General features: G+C 36.7%; 1 protein-coding gene across 1 annotated transcript in view; it reads right to left on the bottom strand.

Moving 5' to 3' along the window:
* The window catches only part of ST6GALNAC5 (ST6 N-acetylgalactosaminide alpha-2,6-sialyltransferase 5), a 980,118-nt gene that overhangs the window by 304,042 nt on the left and 658,450 nt on the right, over nt 1-17,626 (bottom strand). The window lies entirely within an intron of this gene.

Raw genomic sequence — 17,626 nt, 5'->3', positions numbered from 1 at the left:
ATACATCCAAGGAAATCCTTCTATGCTGCTAAACTTATAAGTAAGTGTGTGGCATCCAGGTCCAGGGAAGTCATTGTACCACGATACCTAGCCCTTATCAGATCCATCATTGAGTAAAATACCCCCTTCGGTATGTATCTGATGAGACAGATGCAGCAAATGAACGTCAGCAAATGTTCCTTATAAAAAGAATACAGGGCATAAACACAATGTCCTATATGGATCAGCTCAAAGCCCTAGCCCTATACTTAGTTTCCTACAAATCTTGGCATACAAGGCATCTCTGGACTCCACTCTGAAGAACCTTTTTCATATCCTCAAAACAAACAGCATCAGAACTACTACATATAAAGACCTAAATTTTGCTTGCAACATAAATGGGACATGTTTGAGAGACAGACATGTATCTCAGAGAAATTCCTTTCTCTGGAACAGACTTCCATGTGAAACAGAGTCCCACCGTAACCCTGTTTAACTGTAAATTGGGCCATTGGATGAGAAATCAAAAATTCACCTCCTGTCTGGCACCCATGTCTCTGATGGACACAGGCAGTCAGTAAATCATGTTGTAATCTACAATCACCCCATATAAGAGTCTAAAATATATAACATGGGACACAGATTTTCATAACTCTGCTTTTGTCTAAATGAGATTAATGTATTAATTATTTCACTTGCATGTTGCTAGTATCTAATGCTAAACAATTCAGTCAGTTTTATTTTTAGTAGCTTGCAAATAGCAATAAGCTCAGCTGGCTTGAATATAACTTGGCTCACAAACTCCTTTACTACCAAACTGCCTTTTTCTATTTAAGGTTATTAGTTAAAGGGTCTCTTCAAGGAACTGCAGACAATCCACTCACAGGGTAGTCCATATTCCCATATCCTTCAGTAAAAATTGGAAATTCGGTGGTTGATACTTTCACTGGTAGTATTTGGGATAAACTTCCTCAGATGAAAAAACTAACAAAGATAAATCTCTGGCAGCCTTTTATCCGAGTAGCAATTAAGAATGCAAGTGAAGTATCACCTGAGGACATCATTCTCTCCTAAAATGTATTTATATTATTTGTGCCATATATTCACCCTACATAATTGGTGGATTTATCAAGTAATAATGTATGAGTAATTTTCAGTAACTCTAATTACTAATTTGTATCACATTTGCTTTGGAAAATTTACTTCCTATAACTCATATACAATACATTCTTAAGATTCTTATGTTAGTGCAACTTGCTACTTCCTTGATGTTTTTATCCTCTAGGAGATGTCCCCCTAAGACTCTGAAGAAAACAGGACATCACAGCTGAATATTCTGAGTTAATAAAGACATCCCATTTCTAAATCACTGGTAATATAACATTCAAGATAAAAAGGAATTGCAAAGGAATGTCATTTTCTGATCATCATAACAAAGATAAACAAAATGAAGTCGCCACTTAACCCCACAATGACACCTGCATATAGATCACACTGTGTGATATTGCTGCTTATTTACATGTGGACTACCATATGTACTTCAGTTACTTAGGTTGCTAAAGAGAGATTCCAGAAACAACAGCATTTGACAACTAACTAACTAACTAACTAACTAACTAACTAACTAACTAACTAACTAACTAACTAACTAACTAACTAACTAACTAACATGACAAAATGTGAGGAAAACTCTATGCTATCTTCTTCTTTGATACAGTACTAATATGTATTACTGTATTTAGTAGTATCTTATAATTTGGTAACTAATGAGAATGCCATGTCAGGGATGATCACTGTGATATGATTTTCTTTTACCCCAAAAATGTGGTTCAGTTTTCTGCAAAATGGGTTGATTTTGCTGTTTTTATTTCTGTTACAGTCTCTTACTTGATTTAATCTTTTGTACCTCTTGTTCCTCCTAGTTACTCATTATGTTGCAATGTTTCATGAGTGATACTTATACTGACCTTGATATTTTGGGTAAAAATCAAGTATTTTTTTTGTATTTTACAAACTTACTTGTTATGTATTTTTAGCAACAGTATGCATTTTTTACAAATTTAGATGTTCTGTATGATACTACTGTGGATTCTTTCTTCCTGGGACTGCATTTTCTTGGACTAGCTTTAAACGACTGTCCCTGTATTTGTGATTAACAGTTTAATCTTTTGCCAATTGAAAGTACCTGTTGACAGTTTTATACTGTTTTTCTTTTAACTACTGACAGTATATATTTTTCTTATTTTTCTCAATGCTTTCAGTTACTCTGGTAAATTTAGAAATTTTCTTTACAGGAATTTCTGGCACTGTTACTTGTAATGGCAATGTCGTTAGAATAACTTGCTAAGAAAAAAAATCAAACTATGCCATCTAAAAATACACTAATCACAGTCTCAAGAGGTATTCTGACAACTTAATTACACTGCAGTTTTAAATGAATGTTAAATGGGCAACAAAGGAAAAAAAGAAGTCATTCCATTATATTGACGAATACCTTGTGAAGTCAAACTCCTAAATGAAAAAATAATATCATGTCAAAGTGTCAGCCAGTACCATACCATTTTATTTACAAATAACATTGTACTAAATAATTCTAGTGACACAATCACTTTGACAAGTGGACAAACATATGTCTCAATCTCAAATTCAGCAAAGAGAAAAATAATGTGGGACAAAGGCCCCAAAATAGAGCAGTTTTAAATATTTCTCTTATAAACTTAGAAAGATGATAGAATAACAGGTTTTGTATTATCCTACATTTTCTGAAGGGTATGGTGTCCAAAACTCAAATTTTTGTCATTATTTAGTGACTTCAGTCATCAATGATTTGCCAGAAGACCACAGATTTTGCAAATTTTGTGAAGAATAGACAATAAATTTGAGGCAAAACTCTGAGCAGTTAAGAGGTCCACAGACAAGAGCAATATGTGGTCAGAAATACTTTCTCTCTATACTTGTCCAATCATTCAAAATCAGCTAACACTGGCACTAGGAAATCCTGTCTGCACACCTCTGTCTCCTAAAAAACACTGTAACCTGCCTTACCACAGCAGTCTTTTTGATATACAGTCTTAAAGAATATGTAACTACACATTAGTTGTGCACGTAGTAAACCTGCAAAGTGTGCACGCTGTCCTGCATTCATTGCAAGACTGTACCAATTCCTAAACACCCCATCACTGCTGAGAACCACACTGTGAACTTTAGGCAGTGAGTTTTGGAGTGCCACATGCCTGACGCAGAACTTCGTAAGACAGGTTTGTGCAAATGATCATCTGGCACGCAGCCCATTAAGGTGACTTGTGTAACCTAAGATTCATATATACTCAAACGACACATGTGCTGTACTGGACAGAAATGCAGAGGCATAACTGTGCACAGCATTCTTGCAGAATGAAACAGAGCTGCTTCCCCCTTCACACATAGCTAATGTAGTTCAGTCATGCTGATTGTGAATGGGAGCAATGAGGGCATGTGAGCATGTGCCTTTGTGTCACTTTGTGTCTGTGATGCATGAATGGCTATTGTGAATGACAGAGTATGTGTGTGTGTGTGTGTGTGTGTGTGTGTGTGTGTGTGTGTGTGTGTGTGTGTGTATGTGTGTATCCTTGGATTGACGGTCAGTCCCTGTGTGTATGTGGTCATCTTAGTACCTGCGTTACATAGTACTAGCTGCACAGTGGAGTAATTCATAATTATACAAACTCTGGGTGATGATATGTTGTGGATGGCAATGAATCAGTATATTGCACTACAGCATAACTCAGCACATTAAATATGGGCTTGTTGTGCTGCAGCAGCACCATTTACTCATCTACTGGATAATTCACCACATTGCAAATGCAGGACATCAATAGAGCAGCCTAGATCCATATGAAACTAAGTATAAGACCTCAAGTAACAGTAAAGGACCATGGCCAGGCCAGAGTATGGCTATATCTGTATACAGAAGCCCCCCCCCAACCCTGTTTTTGTACTACAGAGACAGCCAGCAGAGGTACAGGGCACTGAAAACCCAGAGAGGAGACAATGTTTCAAGACTCCAGACTTGGATTGAAACCACAGGATGAGATGATGGATGAGGAAGAACAACAGTGAGAGATTGGGACTTCAGATCATGTGATTACTAATGAGAATCCTTTATAGCACTGGCATGACCTAATCTATCTTGGGCAGGAGTGTGATATGGAGGTTCCCATACCTGCCCTAATTGGAGAGGAGGCAAAACCTTCTACCTCCCATGAAACAGAATGAGAAAAGGATCCCAAGCTGTCCGACCTACAAGTACATCAATTAAGCTTTAATAGGGTTTGAATGGAGAGATGAAAAGTCAGCAAGCAAAGGAGAGTAGTAGTGCTGAAAATGAATTCATCCTCAAGTCATGATGAGTACCTTCAGGAGGTGGACCCTGTTTTCTACAAAATCTCTTCAAGGTGACACTAATATATAGACTGTATTTATATAGCATATATCATGGACAGAAGTAGGTCAAACATTTAAAAAGATAGCTGGGTGCATAAGACTCAAGATAAAAAAGTTCCTAATTGTGGTAGGTGGACTGGTGCCAGGACTGGAAAAAATGACATTGTAGAATCTTCAAAATATGGAAACATTCCTACAATGGGGCCAGGCCAGGCCCAAGGGAGGATGCCCCCCCGTTGTATAAGGAAGTTGCAATCCACAAAAATCACAAAAACTGATAGGCCAAAGAAGAAACATAAAGACGGTAGAGTGGGCTATTGAGGATAAGAAAGAAATTATGTATTATTACTATTATGCAAAAAACCCAGAATTTCCAGACACAAGATATAGAAAAAAATTAATAGAGAAATTACATGAAAGAAAAATAGTTCCGCAAGAAAACTATCAGAAGCTTCAAATAAAAATTTGTGGTCATTAATAGAACAGATTTTTGAAAAACAGCATATAGACCAAGAAACTTTAATCTGTTTGGAAAAAGAAGCATTTGAGGAAGTGTGAAAATATAAACAACAAAACCTAGATATTTGAAAAGTATAAAAAAGAAATTTGGACATGGGAAAGAGAGAGAGATTTGATATGCTGCAATATTTATGCAAAAGAGAAAGCCAAATTAATCAACATAAAGAAGGAAGCCCGAAAAAATATTCAGAGAGAAATACAGGCAAAGGCATCCAGACATGGAAGATTTCACAATAAAAAAAATATCACAAAGAGGGAATGGTGAAAGGCAGATTAGTAAAATAGAAGTTAAAGAAATACAAGTTGAAGTTATGGAGTGCCTGTGAAATGAAGGATTTGATATAGAAAGTCTAACACAGGTTACATCACAGCATGATGGAACAAGTCCCCCAAAGTAAGGAGAAACAGGATGATCAGGAGATGTCTGAAGAGGAAATATGGACATGGGAAAGAAAAAGAGAGTTAATATGGTGCAAAGGAGAAATCAATACAAAAAGAGCAGCACCAAAGATATTTGGAGAGAAATATAGGTAAAGGAATCCAGACATGGAAAACTTTACAATACAAAAAATAAGACAGAGAGGAAAAGTAGAAAAGGAGATCAGTAATGGAGGAGTTAAAGAAATAGAAATTGAGGTTATGGAGTACCTCCAGATTGAAGGATTCAGTGCAGAAAATTGAATTCAGAAAGAACCACAAAAGGATAGATGAATGGAACTCCAAATTAAGGGGAAACCAGTGGAAATGGAAGCAGTTGGTCTGGTGCCAAATGAAGATATTTTAGAGCCTTCCACAGGAAACAAGTATAAACATTCACTTGAAGCTGGATGGCAAGGGAAGGAACAGGAAACTGTGGAAACTGACACAGTTAATGTTGAGGAGTGATAGGCCAGTGAGTTCTCATATGTCAGAGCAACAGATGGCACAGGATGAAATTAAAGAAAAGGTGTCACAGGAAGATGCACTGGAACTTTCTATAGAATGCCCGGAGGAAATGGAAAACAAAAAAATGTGTTCTCTGTTTAGAAGAAAATAAGCTAAGAGAAGAGTTGCTTGATAGAGATAGCTAGACATATTAAGGTCAATAAAAGAACTAGACTGCAGAAGGTCAATAAAACCCCAGAAGTCAGAAGTTTGATAAAACAAATGAACACAGTAATTAGGACTGTCCATAGAGATCCATATGATATAACAGAAGTAAACAGGATATATTACTGTGCAGTGAAATTAATAACTTATAAAGTTCTACCACAAGAACACAGGGTAGTGAGGGAGAGAAAGGGGAGAAATCAAATATCATCATGGAAGCATTAAATAGAGAAAAAGCAAAATCAGCTAAGACAAGAAGTGTCACTGTTAGAAAAGTATAGAAGAGGGAACAGATCAACAAAAATACTTGGAAAGATAGACGTGATAAAAGCAATGCACAGTATTAGAACAGATCAGGATCTATCATGCACCATCGCAAATAAGCTAAAAATCTCAGTACAGGTGTAAAAAATTAGAAGATATGCAGATAAATATAAAGGAAAAATATAAAATAAGCAATTTATTGATGACCCAAAAAAGTTTTATAGAAAATTGGGAATCAAGGTAAAAGGAATCGAAAGACCACCAAAAAAAAGAAGACAGACAAATTTTGGGAAGTATCTATGAAGATCCTATGGAATAGAAAAGATGATAAATAGATAGAAAAAGTAAAGGAAAGAATAAGAAGTTTAAATGGACAGGATATGACATGGGATGAAGTAAAAGCCAGAGAGAGATTGAAACAAAGTTAAGAAAAGCCTCAAATTGGAAAACTCCAGGACCAGATGCAGTACCTAACTTCTGGTTAAAAGCATTAACATCTATGCATGAAGATTTAACCATGAGTAAGAACTAGTTATATGCATACCCCAAACAGACACCAACTTGGCTAACAACAGGAAAAACAATGGTTCTTGAGTGAACCTGCAAGCTGCCCTAAAAATTATAGGCCAATAACTTGCCTACAGACAATGTATAGACTATATACACTGGAATTGAAGCAGACTGAGTCTATAGTCATTTAAAAGAAAACTCAATTATGGCAATAGAAAAAATGGGCAATAAAAGAAAGCCATATGGAACAAAGGATTATTTGCTGTTAAATAAAGTCATAGTGGAGAACTGTAAAAAGGGGAAGAATTTAAGTATGGCATGGATAGACTACAAAACAGCATTTGATAGTATCCCACATTCATGGATAAAAGAGTGCTTAAAATGTATAAGATACATCCTACACTGATCAATTACATTACAATGACCATAAAACAGTGACAGACTACTTTGCAATTAAGACATGCTAAAGGCCAAATTATTATTGCAGGGATAAAAATTCAAAGGGGGTATACAAGGGTGACTCTCTGTCACCACTGCTATTCTGCCTTGCCCTTAACCCATTAAGCTGTCTACTTAATAGCTTAGGCCATGGCTATAATTTGGCTCCTAGGAAACAAAGTGTAAAGACTTCTCATCTTCTCTTTGTTGATGATTTGAAACTGTATAGCTCATTAGATAAGGCACTGAAAGTATAACTCAAATTGGCAGAATTTTTCAAATAATATAAAATTGTCATTTGGTCTTGATAAATGTGTAAAAGCAACCTCTAAAGTAGGAAACTGTAGCACAAAGAAAACATTAGGTTGGGACAAGAATGTGATATAAAATCACTTGAGCAAGATGGAGTGCAAAAATATTCAGGAATTGATGAAGGATCAACATAAAACATGAGCAAATGTGAATAAAACTTCGTAAGGAGTACTTTAGAAGGCTTACATTAATCCTGAAAACAGCACTGACATCTAGGAACAAACTCTAAGCTATAAATTAATTTGCTCTGCCTGTCCTAACTTACAGTTTTGGAGTGATTGACTGGCCCCAAAATGTGCTGGATAGATTAGATAGGAAAACAAGAAGGATGCTTCACGCTCACCAAAATGATTTATAAAAAACAGTGCATACCAAGATTATATATTCCCCGTTCTGAAGGAGGGATGGGCCTCCTTGAAATTGATTACATGCATAGATCTGCAATCGTGGGACTCCACACATACCTCCTGACATCACAAGACCCAAATATAGTAAAACTTTTGAAACATGAGGAGAATAAATCTAAGATGACTTCCCTGCTTAGGCTAGAAGAAGCATATCAGCATCAAGCAGGAATGGAAATCCAACCACAACTAGATAATAACCAGGCAGCAACTGAAAGTGCCAAAAAACAAAAGAAGAGTATAAGGTGAAGGACCAGATGAGAAGGCAAAAAATGTGGAAAATGCATAAATACAGTTGCAAGTACAGAAAACTTCTGGAAGAGCCTCATGTTGATCAGGAATGAATGCAGGAACAGTTAAAGAGAGGTGAATTCAACCATAGATATGAAAGGTTGATACTGGCGGCCCAAGACAGTGGGCTTCATAAACGTTGGTTTACAATGTCCACTGAACATGTGGGAGAAACAGGTTTTGTAAAACAGAACTGGAAACAGTTGCACATCTCATTGCTTGTTGCAACATACTAATGGCAGAAGGTCTGTATACTGAAAAGCATAATAATATGGCAAGACTGTTGCACTAGGGACTGTGCAAACATTATGGTATTGAAGTGGCTGAAAAACACTGGAAACATGAGCTACACACCATCATACAACATGAAGTCTACATCACATAGGATTGTCTATTACCAACAGTTTAAAAGATAGATGCTAGAAAACCAGATATAGTGGCCTAAGAAAAGAAGACAAAAGTAGCATTGATAATTGAAATCATCACACCCAGTCACTACAGTGCCCGCTGTACACAGAGACACAAAGTCATAAAATATCAGGATTTGCAAGCAGAAATGAGAGCCATGTGGAAAAAAAGATACCCAGATAGTTCCAATATTAGTAGAAGCAACAGGTATTATAAAAAGAGTCTGCAATCTTATTTAGATATGCTACCAATACATGTAACTCTGTATGAATTGCAGAAGGAGTCATTACTGGGCACATTGTGGGTGCTGCGAAGACCACATTTGGCTGACATCAAGAGTGAAACAATACTAACTTCATGAACTTTAATCATACTTTAACTTAGGAATGGGGTCCATTCCTGTCATCATATTAGAAACCCAATAGAGTATGGAAAAATTAAAAAAGGATCTAGTTAGAGGACAAGATACTGAGCCATGACAGGGGAAAACATATCCAAGGTAGGGAGACAAGATTACTCTGTTGGACCTCCACCAGCTTATCCCTATTTTAAAATGTAGAATGACCTATTCTATCGGGTAATCAAGGAAAGCCAGGAGGTCATATGCCAGTTTTGGTGCCCAAACCCTTTAGGCAAATGGTTATGAAAACTACCTACAGTTTGAGATTCACTTAGCATGGCTAAAACTACAGAAAGGGTACTAGCTAGGTTTTATTGGTCAGATGTTCTAATGGACATTAATATCTACTGTGTTGGTTGTCCCACTAGTCAAAGAACAGATCCTAACCTGTATTTCAGGATTGCTTTAATTCCAGTAGATAGATATCACAGGGATGTTAGTTTGGTCCATCAGTGGACATTAGTATATACTGGTGGGAATGTCTCTGAGGTAAATGCTGTTTGTCTGACTGACAGTACATTGATTTTATTGCTGAAATCCACTTTCAGGGAATAGGAGGTGTTGCATTTTCTCCACTGCTGTGCGACCATGGAGTTAGTATATGAAAATTGGGGGGATATCCCATATGGGGTTGTGAAAAAGCTTAAATTCGTATCCACTAAGATAGGCTTTCAGTCACTTGTGTGTGTGTGTGTGTGTGTGTGTGTGTGTGTGTGTGTGTGTGTATGTGTTTTGTCTATCAGTCAAAAAAAAATTGGGAAATTATCATGAAGCCATACTGGTGATGGACTATAGTACTTGATTTCATTAAGCTACCCCCCTCAGAAAGGCTAACTCAAGACAAATGCAGAGAAACTGTTCTTGTCGTTTTCCAAGATAGGGATGCAAAAATAAATTTTAACAGACCAAGGTACACATTGTATGTCCAAATTCATGAGGCACATTTGCAAAACCTTTGAAGGAATACAGTTGAGAACCTCAGATTATCATCCCCAAAGGCATAGTTTGGTAGAACAATTTAAAATGATCATGCAATCTGTGTTAAGGAAGGTGACTGAAAAAGATGGGAAAGACTGGGAACAACTGTTGTCCTTATGTTTTCAGTATGGAAGGTACCTTAAGCCTTTACAGCATTCAGCACACTTTGTTTTATTTCATGGTAGGCAGCATACAGAGCTACTGGATACAGTAAGAGAGATATGGAAGTAAGAGAAAATACTCTTCAAGAGGTGTGGGATATTACATTGATCTACAGGAAACATGAAATGCAGTGATGACCATTGTGTGGGAATGCATGCAGAGGGAACAAGCAAGCCAGCAAGTAGTTTATAACACATATATTGAGAGTAGTGAGTTTCAAGTGAGATATCAAGTTTAATTCTAATCTTTACAGCTGAATGTCTGAGACTCTACAAGATAAATGAATGGATAAATGAGATGAATTACAAGGTGAGACAAGCACGGAAGAGGCACATCTTTACCACATAAATCTTAACCCAGGCTACAAAACTTTTTCCCCATAATGGGCAGAGGTGAAGTAGCTATGAAATAAAAAACACTTTAAATTGACTCTTTACTACCCCCACCCCCAAATTCAACAATGTCTCATTCCTCAGATTAAGCAACCAAAATATCATACATATTACAGCATTATATATACTGCCATGTAAAAATAAAAGATCGTAGATATTACAGCGTTATATACATGGCCATATAATAACATCACAGCAGCATTAGATTTCTTTTACTGCATATCTCAGTACATCCACCAGGAAACTGTCATACTGGTTGACCACAGACTTATTATTCTGATACCCTCACATACACTTCTCGGCTGGAGTGCGGGGAGTGCCTTCTGTGTGGAGTCTGCATGTCCTCCCCGCAGTTGGGTGGGCGTTTGAAAGACATGCATAAATGGGCATGCCTTCGTTGAAGGTTGAACGTCGAGCTGACACCTCGACGTTCGTCAAAATCTACTGCCAATCATTAGCGGGACCGGAGTTCCGCTGTGGCACCCCTAACCGGGAAAAGCCGAAAGACAACAACAGAACCCTCACATACTCAATATGCGTATAACATGGTATCACCCAACTAGTACCCCAACAAAGATCAACAAAAGTAGTAATCAACATTCCATATTAGAATGGATTTTTTTCTACCGCACCAAACAAAATAAGCACTACAGTTTACTTAACTGACACGATAAGTGACCGTCTTTAAAATTTTACAGTAAGACAACAAAACTGCATAGACAAAAAATTACTAATATATTACAACCTGTGTCTCTAGATGATGCAGCATCTGAATTCAGTACAGTATTTCTAAATATATTAAATGACTTCACACCATTGAGAACAAACAGTGAACCCCAATCAAGTACCACGGTTGGCAAAAGGATCCAAGCAACTTATGCTGCTGAGAGGTAAAATTTGGACACAAGATCTAAAAACAAAACACACAATATCCAGCAAAAGATTAAATACCTTAGAAATCTTTCTAAGTATTAAATTAAACGGATAAAGGTTGCATCAATTGCTAGAAAATGGAAAACAAAATCTAAAGCAGCTGTAAATGAAGTGCTAAATATTGTAAATGAGATAAAAGACCTGGAAAGTAGGATCTTACAGAAAAGGAAAAGATACAATTACATTGAAATAAATGGAGTTTGTGGGAACAATACATTCAGGGTATTGAGAAGGAAAATCAATTGGCAGACAGGAACTGAGCAATCTGTGCAATGATAGGATAAATGAAAATAGTTAAAATATATACTGCACATAAAATAACAATGACAGTGTTATGTTTTTGTTTTCTATTGGTTAATATGTATCTAAGTCACTTGTTTAAAATCTTACATATTTAAAGAAAGATTTTTTTTAAAAGCCCATTTATATCAAACTCTTAACAGAAAAATCAACACAAATTTAATTATTTTGGCCCTCAATAAAGAAGCCCTATATGCAAGACAAAGTAGTCCAGCCTCACCTACGGAAAGTAATAAAACAGATAGGATTAGCATTTAGTTTAACTGCTACTTCATTCAGACAGTTCTTTCCTTAATCAAAGATAACTCCTCTACTCCCATCTCAGTTCCATTGTTCGTAAATATATCTCTGGAATAATTATCCAAAAATCAACAAAGAGGCGATTAATTATTTAGACACATGGATTTCAACAGATAAGAGCTTTAGTTTGAGAATTTATAGAAAGCCCACTTTTATTAGTCCTATTTACATTTTAATAGTTCACACCCTATGAGCCATAAAAAAGTGTTATTAAAGGAAAAACTGTTAGACTTGCTCAGATGACTTCTAATAGAGATGATCTGGAGATAGAGTTTGCAAAATTAGAAGTTATGTTTATAGAAAGAGGTTACCCCCTTGATTTTATTAGAGGGATTATGGCTAAGGTACATAAAGAATGAGGTAACAAATACAAACCCCTTCTTGGGGTAGGTTTGGATGGTGAAATGTTTTTTAGCTCTAATTGTGATACATCAACAGTATCGGGTATTTTGTCTTATCAACGTGCACTAATTGTTGAGTATAATAACTGGACAAAAAAATAAAGATATTAGTAAGAATAATTGGGCTATCTTGAAAACAAATGTACAAAAACGGATCAGCAAAATGAAACTAGAAACTCCAAGACAAAGTTCACGGCAGCAGATGCAAGACAGCAACCAAATCTTTTAACTCAAAGAGCAATTTATTTACGGAAAAATAATAAAATAAGTTGCTAAAATAAGTTGAATAGCAGCAATAAATCAAGTGCTTTCATCTCTGTTCATTCAAAGATTTTTTCAAGATAAAACACACAGACAACAGTCCCTTTTTAAAATAGTAAAACACAACCCCCTAATTACTCTCCACCAATAAGCTGCCTTCATCAATTAGAATCTCATAAATTACTCAACAGCTGGATAATTTTTTTTTTTAAAGTATAGAAAATGAATACATTGATTAGATACGACAGCATGCATCCACGACATACGTTCTCTAATATAGTAAAAGGACAAGCACTGAACATCCAGACTAATCACTGATGATTCATAACTTCACAGTGAGTTAGAATTGTTATCTAATAACGTTAAACAATGTGGCTATAACAAACATTAAGTGACATTGTATGTGATTCCAAAAAGATGAGAACACAAGGCAAAGCACGGTTTAGTAATAAAGGCATGGCACTGGAAAAAGTAAGCAACGAAAACAAGGAGTTGAATGTTAAGAGTGCCAATGAAAGACAGCAGTGATATAAAAGGCATCTGCAATATTGTGAGAAATAACAGGAACATTTTAGCCAACAATGATGACCTTAGATTGATAGTGGACAACTTTCCTACGTTTTGGTATAAAAGGAACAGACATCTTAAGCAACTGTTACTCAAAACTACTACCAGCTTCAATACAAAGTAGCCTGCAAGTGAAAGGGTCAGGACTTATTGTTGCCGGCGATGCAAGGCTTCTAAAGAAATATCTAGAAACAACACTTTCATATACCCAATTACAGGGGTAAGATACCAACCTAAACTCTATGCTGATTGTAACAGAAATAGACATACAAACACTGCTGCAACTATCCAATACAGATCAATCTCCCTGCCACTGCAGCAGCATCTGTAGACTACAATAAATTGTGAGACATGTGTGACACTATCCTTTGTGTTGAACCTTATGACATCATACTAGTTGCTACAAAATAGAAACATGTTTTATTTCAGTATGCAGAATGTTCAGCCAGAAGCCAGGAAAACAGCTGCAAATACCTCAAAAAATTATCAAAAATTTCCTATTACAAAGAAACATGAGAAGACAGTATATGAATAATATACGGTAACGTGTATGTAAATTTAAGCCATCCCTTTTCTAATGTGTCCTACATGCCATAATATATAAACAAAATGAAGTCTAAGATGGTGTGAGATACTGAGATGTGATGGCACACTGTTAGGAATTAGTCTGTCTACACTCTGTTCAGTAAAACCAAAACAGGTTTCAGCCCCCCCTTCCCCCATGGATTAAGCAGGTGCCAGGAGAATGAATGAATTAATGTATGAATGAAATATATGAGAATGGTCAGTAATCTCATCAGTTTCTGGAGTTTAAAGGAACTCGCAGTGCCAAATACTCCTTGTACTATAATGCATGAGTACAGATTGTCAGTATGCATTGCAAAGAATTGCTTTTGCCACACACAGTTACAACCATGCTTGAAACTGACAGCTTGTGTTTGAATGGGTAGTTACTGCCAGTGTCCCTCAGAATCAATCTGTAGTCAGTGGTGCTAACCATTATTTCTCATAAGCTCACTAAATTCAGTAACCTAGTACCGGGGAAGGGAAATTAATGAAAAACACAGCACATCTGAAACAGAACACAGATGAGCGCAAAAGTCATAATTCACATTTCAGTAAGGAAAGTTGTGTACAACCAAATGATTTATTGAACAAACAGGCATTATACATGAGACAGCCCTGCTGAAAGCATCCCTTTCATGATTCCTGATCCAAATATTCAGTCACAATACATGAAACAATACAAAAATATCTTAGCAGCGCGAAAACTAGTAGTGGCATGCGAATGGCCACATTTTGTGCCTCCCGAATGGCTCCCTTTGCATCAGGAACAGATGCTTGATTGGCTTGTATACCGCAATGTTGATTGGCTTTAATTGCGGTATACAAGCCAATCAAAAAATGCAAAGTGGAGCCACCACTGTTCAATGCGGAACTGCTGAACAGTGGGCTAAATCGATCCCAAATGCAGAGCATTCCGCACAATCTGTTGCACTTGGCTGCTGAGATGGAAGCTCAGCCACTGAAATGGTTAACTCCTATATTATCAAGATCTCTGAAAAGGAGGAAAGAAGTGTGGTGCAGCTTTGAGTCTGTGATTGGTCAAGTGTTACTTAAAACAATTAAACACACTTTGTTATTTGATCTGATGAAGGAATTGTCTGAAAGCACTTATCTTTTATGCTTTACGATTAAATGTATGGCTTTAGCTATCTTGGTCCTTGTTAGTTTTTTGTTGCTTACATTTGCGATTTGTCTGAACCAAGGTGGACTTTTATCCCTTCTTTGCTGGGTCTTCTCCAAACATTCTATTATATGTAACAGGTTCAGTATTATTAAATTTACAATTCCGAAAAAAGTTATACATAGCCCAAGAAGTGGTAAATGGGAATCAAAACTTGCATTTAAGGAGCTACTATGGCAACTTCAGCTGGATGCCATGAATCCACCCAGACTAAATAAAACTGCATCAATTCTTCCAGTTTTGAAATTAAGGGCAGCTAAACTGTAATTTATTTTACACAGCCTTCTACAGTTTTTTTAATAATATTTTATGAAGTTACATTGCAGAGTTAGTATATCTAATTTACTGGATATTTAACAAACAAAATTCTTAAATACAATTTTATCAACTTTTTAATATACTTAAACATTAGATACAAAGAAAATAATTTTTTGGAATTTATTTTTTTATAGTGGACATTACATTGTTATATAGATGTAAAGATTTTGTGAACTGTCTCTTTAAATTTATGTTTAAAAAGGAAATGATGTATGGTGATGATTGTTCTGAGGAAGTTCCAGGTTTACAGAATAAAAGTGCTAAACCTTCTTTATTAAACAATTTAAAAGTCTTGCTGGTGTTGTTTTGTGGCTGATTATTGGAGTGAAAAACTGGTTATCTGTTCCTGCAACACAGGGATATTCACAACTGCAAACAGTACACAGGTATCATACTCCTGTCATACATCATCAAAGTGCTGGAGATGTTGACTGATAAATGGCAGCAACTAATAAATACATATGTAGAGTAGCAGAAAGTAAGATGGATGACAAGCAGTTAAGATTCAGATCAAAATGTAGTACGACTGACCTGATGTTTGCCGTGAGACAGACTGTGGAATAGAAGTTGCAGATGATGAAAGAGTCCAAGCTGGCAATTCTAGACTTGGAGAAAGCATATGACAAGGTCTCAAAAAAGCTGATTTGGATATTTCTGCTATGGCTGAAAGCCCCCAAACAATGAAAAATTAAGTTCAGGCTATGTACAAGGGCTTAATGACATAAATACAAAGAGTGTTCAGACTCGCAGAGCTTTTTTCAGTGGGAGTGGGTGTGCATCAGATTACAGGTCTTATTCCAGTCCTGTTCATGCTGGTGATGGAGTACATCATCAAACAAATAAGTTGGGGGCAGATGAGCAAAGCTGTTGCATGCAGATAATGTGGTACTACACCTACATCACTTCTACTTTAACCCTCTCCTTTCACCTCCTACTTGCCTCTCATATTTGCTACTAAAATGAATTCACAGTTATTTTTCCACTCTGTTAATACTATTTGCGTATTATATCACTAGTCTATGGAATTATCTACATTCTGTAATTGCTCTGTGTTTGTGAATTAGTTCTGCCATTTTTTTTTTTTCCGTTATTGTGAATTGCTGCACCCAGGCTGTGCCTGCAAATGGCCTGTTGTGATCACTGTGCTGTCCTGGTAAACAAAGTAGACTCTGCAGAGGATCATCAGTAAACGATAGGGGACTGGACTGGACTGCAAAACGTGAAGGCACAGGGAATGAAACTTGAGTACAAATGAGGCAACTGTCGTGGAAGCAAATGGGGAAAACAGAAAACCTGAAAATTGAGATAGATGGGAAAAGAGTGAAAGAGATTAAGACTTACTTCAGGAATCTGGAAGGTGTGAGTGAGAAGAATGGAAGTCTAAATGAGGTCAGAGCTAGAATCAGAGGTGCTGCAGCCAACTGGCACAGAGCGTTAGGGTTAGTGTGTGACCAGAAGAATGTCAAAGGAGCTGAAAAGTGAGGTGTACAAAGCAGCAGTGAAGTCAGTACTGTTGTACGACACAAAAACCTGGGTAGCGATGGCAGAACAACTGAGGGAGAGTGCAGTGATGGAGATGAACAGACTTAAGCAGATATGTGTGTGTGTGTGTGTGTGTGTGTGTGTGTGTGTGTGTGTGTGTGTGCATATGGCAAAGAAATCAGGACATCAGAGTGGAAGCCAACATACTTTGAGTTATAGAGAAGGCCAAGGGAACAGATTATAATGGCTTGGTCACATGTGCAGGAAAGCAGAAGGTGAGTTGGTAAAGTAGATTTGGGAGAGCCAGGAAGAAAGCAAGAGGAGATGAGGACACCTAGACATGAGGTGATTGGACTGTGTGCCAGAAGACCTGCAATGGATGGGAATGAGTGTTGAAAAAGTTAGGAGCACGTCTCTCAACTGAGAGGTTTTGACAGCTGACACATTGCCAAGATCCCATTTAAAGTATCAGGATTGTGATATATTGATACAGGAAAATGAAACCATTTCTGATGCTAAAGATGTATCCAAATGCTCTTTGAAGAGACAGACTTTGAAGGGCTTATCATCTTTAAGATAACAAAATGTACAAGGCAAAGGGTATATGGGTTGTAATGCATCACTTATCTCAGATGATTTAGAAGAAGCCATGATTAAAATTAAGAACAATAGTTTTATGAGACTGGACAATATTCTAGGAAACGTCTTATAAAGTATCAAAATTGAAAATGGCACATCTCTTAGCATGC

The sequence above is a fragment of the Protopterus annectens genome, chromosome 10.part0 (assembly GCF_019279795.1).
Source record: "Protopterus annectens isolate FY-2018-M chromosome 10.part0, PAN1.0, whole genome shotgun sequence".
Lineage (NCBI taxonomy): Eukaryota > Metazoa > Chordata > Ceratodontiformes > Protopteridae > Protopterus > Protopterus annectens.
This window is presented reverse-complemented; position numbering and strand designations above follow the sequence as displayed.